This window comes from Hemitrygon akajei, chromosome 28, assembly GCF_048418815.1.
Source record: "Hemitrygon akajei chromosome 28, sHemAka1.3, whole genome shotgun sequence".
Lineage (NCBI taxonomy): Eukaryota > Metazoa > Chordata > Chondrichthyes > Myliobatiformes > Dasyatidae > Hemitrygon > Hemitrygon akajei.
The window spans coordinates 36,594,489-36,600,488 of record NC_133151.1 but is presented as its reverse complement, the minus strand read 5'-3'; the positions used below and the strand labels follow the sequence as shown (position 1 = coordinate 36,600,488).

At 44.6% G+C, this 6,000-nt stretch overlaps 1 non-coding gene across 1 annotated transcript; it reads right to left on the bottom strand.

Moving 5' to 3' along the window:
• Positions 1-1,049: 1,049 nt before the first annotated feature.
• On the bottom strand, positions 1,050-1,123 carry trnan-guu (transfer RNA asparagine (anticodon GUU)). Its single transcript has one exon. It is a non-coding gene; the product is annotated as a tRNA-Asn (tRNA).
• Positions 1,124-6,000: the final 4,877 nt, after the last annotated feature.

Here is a 6,000-nt window from a genome sequence, read left to right as displayed (position 1 = left end):
TTAGGACATTTTTTGGTTTAGCGAATTTTTCATTATCATCTCCCATTCTCCTTAATTATTTTTTTTATCCCTTCCATGACTGACTAAGTCTTTAAGGATTGGGATGAACTAGGTATTAAGTGATTTTGGGACCTGTTTATCTCAGGATCTCTTGCTTCATTTGACCAATTGTCAACTAAATTTGCACTCCCAAAAACACATTTTTACAGATACCTTCAAATTAGAGATTTCTTACGTTCCCAATTAACTACTTTTCCTATAGGTCCTGATAAAAATTTACTGGACGATCTTTTAAATTTTAAACCTTTTGTTAATGGTTCTAATATGGAGCCAGTGATCATTAATGGAGAATGTGTGGAGCAGGTTAAGACCTACAAGTATCTGGGAGTACAGTTAGACGAGAAGCTAGACTGGACTGCCAACACAGATGCCTTGTGCAGGAAGGCACAGAGTCGACTGTACTTCCTTAGAAGGTTGGCGTCATTCAATGTCTGTAGTGAGATGCTGAAGATGTTCTATAGGTCAGTTGTGGAGAGCGCCCTCTTCTTTGTGGTGGCGTGTTGGGGAGGAAGCATTAAGAAGAGGGACGCCTCACGTCTTAATAAGCTGGTAAGGAAGGCGGGCTCTGTCGTGAGCAAAGTACTGGAGAGTTTAACATCAAAAAAAGTTGAATTTCCCCATGGGGATGAATAAAGTATCTATCTATCTATCTATCTATCTATCTATCTATCTATCTATCTATCTATCTATCTATCTATCTATCTATCTAATACTGGTATCTATAACTTGCTGATTGATTCTAGACAATCTTTTTAGATAAAATTAAAAAAAGCTTGGGAGGAGAACATTGTTCTCTCTCAATACACTGTGGAATGATCTGATCTCTCGGAACAGCGTGAAAGCGAAGCTTTCTGTATCTCGGTACGCGACAACAAACATTTTAAATGCCACTGAACGTGGTGAGGCAGTAGCAGGGACACCGATCTCCGGACAGCGCAGCGTTTCCCAGCGGGCAATACAACGCACGGCAAAAGCTGCTGGACCACCAGCGTCCCTGGGTGGGCTCGAACCACCAACCTTTCGGTTAACAGCCGAACGCGCTCACCGATTGCGCCACAGAGACTATCCAGAAAAGGCTTCTATAAATGGTCCACTCCAGCGTTGCAAGATGGTGACTAACAATTGATGCTGTGACCCGGCTTTTCTCGGTCTACATGAATGGTTTGCACCAGAGGGTGACGGACTACATAAAACTGAAAACGCTGAAACCACATATGTTTTGAGAGGCAGGTGTTGAAGCATATCAGCTCTTCTCTGAATGGTGACTTGCATCCTCTCCAATTCACTTACTGAAGCAACAGCAGATGTGTCTCGTTGGCTCCTCACACAACTCTGGAACATCTGGACACCAAAGATGCAAACATCTGGATGCCCTTTATTGACTACAGCTCAGCATTGAACACTGTCATCCCCTCAAAACTAATCAGCACACTGCAAGACATGGGCTTCAATACCCACTTGTGCGATTGGTTCCTGGATTTCCTCAGTTGCAAACCGCAGTCAGTTCGGATTGGCAGAAACATCTCCTCCACAATATCTGTCAGTACAGGAGCACCACAGGGATGTGAGCTTAGCCCCCAGCTCCACTCACTTTCGACCTATGACTGTGTGGCTAAGTACAGCTCCAACACCATATACAAGTTTGCAAACATGCGGGATCTCCCAGTGGCCACACATTTTAATTCCACGTCCCATTCCCATTCTGATATGTCAATCTATGGCCTCCTCTACTGTCGAGATGAAGCCACATTCAGGTTGGAGGAACAACACCTTATATTCTGTCTGGGTAACCTCCAACCTGATGGCATGAAGACTGATTTCTCTAACTTCCGTTAATGCCCCTCCTCACCTTCTTACCCCATCACCTATCTATTTATTTATTTATTGTTTGCTTATTCATTCATCCATCCATCGACTTATTTATTTATTTATTATTTATTTTCGCCCTTTTCCCTCTTTTTCCTTTTTTTTCCCCCTCTGTCCCTTTCACAATCACTCCTTGCCTGCTGTCCAGCTCCCTCTGGTGCTCCCCTACCCCTTTCTTTCCCTCAGCCTCCCATCCCATGATCCTTTCCCTTCTCCAGCTGTGTATCCCTTTTGCCAATCAACTTTCCAGCTCTTAGCTTCATCCCTCCCTCTCCGGTCTTCTCCTATCATTTCAGTTCTCCCCCTCTCCCTCCCACTTTCAAATCTCCTACTATCTCTTCTTTCAGTCAGTCTTGACGAAGGGTCTCGGCCCGAAACGTCGTCTGTACTTCTTCCTATAGATGTTGCCTGGCCTGCTGCGTTCCACCAGCATTTTGTCTGTGTTACCATATACAAGTTTACTGATTACACTACTGTTGTGGGCTGTATCAAAGGGAGTTATGAATTATCATACAGGAGGGAGATCGAAAATCTGGCTGATTGACATAATAACAACAACCACTTACTCAATGACAGTAAACCAAGGGACTGATTGTGGACTTTAGGAGAGGAAACTGGAGATACCGGAGCCAGTACTCAAAGGACGAACTGAGTTGGAGAGAGTAAGTAACTTTAAATTCCTGACCTGTCCTGGACCTTATACAATGAAAGCACAACAGCACCTGTACTTGCTCAGGACTCTGCGGAGGTTCAGCATGTCATTGAAAACCTTGGCAAGCTTCTATAAATGTGTGGTGGAAAGTGTGCTGACTGGCTGTAATACAGCCTGGTATAGGAACATAGTGGAACATAGTGGAACATATGGAACATAGGCCTTTGAGTGGAAAATACCACGAAGGGTAGTGGATCCAGCCCAGGTATATCACAGTTAAAACATTCATTACCACTGAGCCCTTCCACATGAAATATTGCTGTAGGAAAGCAACATAAATCATCATAGATCCTCACCACCCAGACAATGCTCTTTTCTCACTGCTACCATCAGGCAGAAGGTACAGATACCTCAGGACTCGCAGCACCAGGTTCAAGAACAGTTACTACCCCTCAACCATCAGGGGCTTGAACAAAAGTGGATAGTTACATTCATTTCAGGATTGTGTTATATCATTAATTCATGTTCGATATTTATTGCTATTTATTTTTCTGCATTTGCACAGTTTGATAACAGTTTATAGTTCCTCATATTTACAGTTCACAGTTACTGTTCTATAGTTTTGCTAACAATACCCGCAGAAAAAGACTCTCAGCGTTGTATCTGGTGACACGTCTGTATTGTGAGAATAAATTTTACTTTGTACTTTGGACTATATGGTGACATATGCGTATTGTGATAACAACTTACTTTGGATTAAATTTTTGGCTTTGCAATATTTTTCCGTAACTTTCTCTTTTCATGAAATGTTCAGTGATCTTGTTCCAATGTTTTTTACCCAAAATTATAAAAGATCATCGAAACAAAAATATACAAAATACAAACATTAAGTATTTATAAGACCGGAGTCAAATGAAAATATGAATATTACTGTCTATAACACACTGAAGTCCCAAGGGAGGGAGAGGGGTCACCATTCACCGAAATCCCCCACTATTCCCACTCTGTTTACAATTCCCACTAGTTTTTCAGCGGCTCCACTGATTGACAGCTTCCTCTGCCCCGCCCCCGGGCTGCTGACTCACGTCACGTGTCACACGATATTGCTCCCCGTGACGCGCTGACGTCACAGTGTTTTTTACCGACGTCGTTTCCAGGGGAACGGTCCGGAATGGCGGTCACGGGGTTGTAGTAAAGTGGAGTCGATCTTGTTGGGGTTTCGGCTCCACTGTGGGAATCGGCCTCTCCTCTTCCTGCTCACGGAACAGTGAGTGTCTGTCAGCGCCTCACCGCACCGGCTCTCTGCCTCAGGTACAATATTTCAACCATATTTGCACAGTTACATGGATAGGAAAGGTTGAGAGGGACACGGGCCTAATGCAGGCGGATGGGACGAGTTCAGGTCGACAACTTGGTCGGCGTGGATGAGTTTTACCGAAGGGACGGTTTCAGTTCTGTATAAATCACTGACTCTGTTTTGGGAGGTTAATTCCGGATGCCAGCTATTCTCTGTGTGAAATATTTACCCCTCAGATCCCCTTTAAATGTGTCTTTTACAGTTCTGTACAATTCTAATAGACAATAGGTGCAGAAGTAGACCATTCGGCCCTTCGAGCCTGCACCGCCATTTTGAGATCATGGCTGATCATCTACTATCAATACCCGGTTCCTGCCTTGTCCCCATATCACTTGATTCCCCTATCCATAAGATACCTATCTAGCTCCTTCTTGAAAGCATCCAGAGAATTGGCCTCCACTGCCTTCCGAGGCAGTGCATTCAAGACCCCCACAACTCTCTGGGAGAAGAAGTTTTTCCTTAACTCTGTCCTAAATGACCTACCCCTTATTCTCAAACCATGCCCTCTGGTACTGGACTCTCCCAGCATCTGGAACATATTTCCTGCCTCTATCTTATCCAATCCCTTAATAATCTTATATGTTTCAATCAGATCCCCTCTCAATCTCCTTAATTCCAGCATGTACAAGCCCAGTCTCTCTAACCTCTCTGCGTAAGACAGTCCGGACGTCCCAGGAATTAACCTCGTGAATCTACGCTGCACTTCCTCCACAGCCAGGATGTCCTTCCTTAACCCTGGAGACCAAATCTGTACACAATACTCCAGGTGTGGTCTCACCAGGGCTCTGTACAAATGCAAGAGGATTTCCTTGCTCTTGTACTCAATTCCCTTTGTTATAAAGGCCAACATTCCATTAGCCTTCTTCACTGCCTGCTGCACTTGCTCATTCACCTTCGGTGACTGATGAACAAGGACTCCTAGATCTCTTTGTATTACTCCCTTACCTAACTCTACACTGTTCAGATAATAATCTGCCTTCCTGTTCTTACTCCCAAAGGGGATAACCTCACACTTATTCACATTAAACGTCATCTGCCAAGTATCTGCCCACTCACCCAGCCTATCCAAGTCACCCTGAATTCTCCGAACATCCTCATCACATGTCACACTGCCACTGCCACCAAATTTGCTGATGTTATTCTCAATGCCTTCATCTAAATCGTTGACGTAAATCGTAAACAGCTGTGGTCCCAATACCGAGCCCTGTGGCACCCCACCAGTCACCACCTGACATTCCGAGAAACACCCATTCACCGTTACCCTTTGCTTTCTATCTGCCAACCAGTTGTCTATCCATGTGAATGTCTTCCCCCCCCCCCCCCCCCCCAATGCCATGAGCTCTGATTTTACCCACCAATCTCCTATGTGGGACCTTATCAAATGCCTTCTGAAAATCGAGGTACACTACATCCACTGGATCTCCTTTGTCTAATGAGAGGCAGTTCTTTGGCTGATAAGGCAAGTAGAACACACAACCCTGTCTACCTGTGATGCCACATACAGGGAACTGTGTAACAATATTAGAGACACATGCACAGGTACTTCAGTGAGCAAGGCTTGGAGGGATATGAAATTAATGCAGGAAAGTGCGATTAGTATAGCTGTGCGTGATGAGGAGCATAAATGTGATGGGCCAGAGGGTCTGTTTCTATCCTGGACAACCCTGGGAACAGCAGTCCTCCACTGCAGTGGGGTTTGTTACCTTCATTCTCAGCTGTGGGCTTGTTCCACTGAACCCCTTATCCTCTGAGAAGATATCTGCACCCTCCCACTTTGACCAAGCTGTTAGCCAGCTCCTAATATTACCCAGAGCTCCTCACCAAATTCCCATATAAAAGTCCTGTTACTGGTGCACAGGGAGTGGGAGCATTTTGGTAGCTTTTTGAGGGGGTTGGTTCACTATTTGACCATTAATACCTTTGTCCAACAGAAATCCATTGTCCTGGGTTCTGAGTGTTTTAGGTAAGTCCATCCTGAAGTTCTGTGTTCCAGGTTCCCACTAAACCAGTCTGCTTCTGATTAAATCTCTCATGACAATCACAGCTCCATTCTCATCTCTCTTTG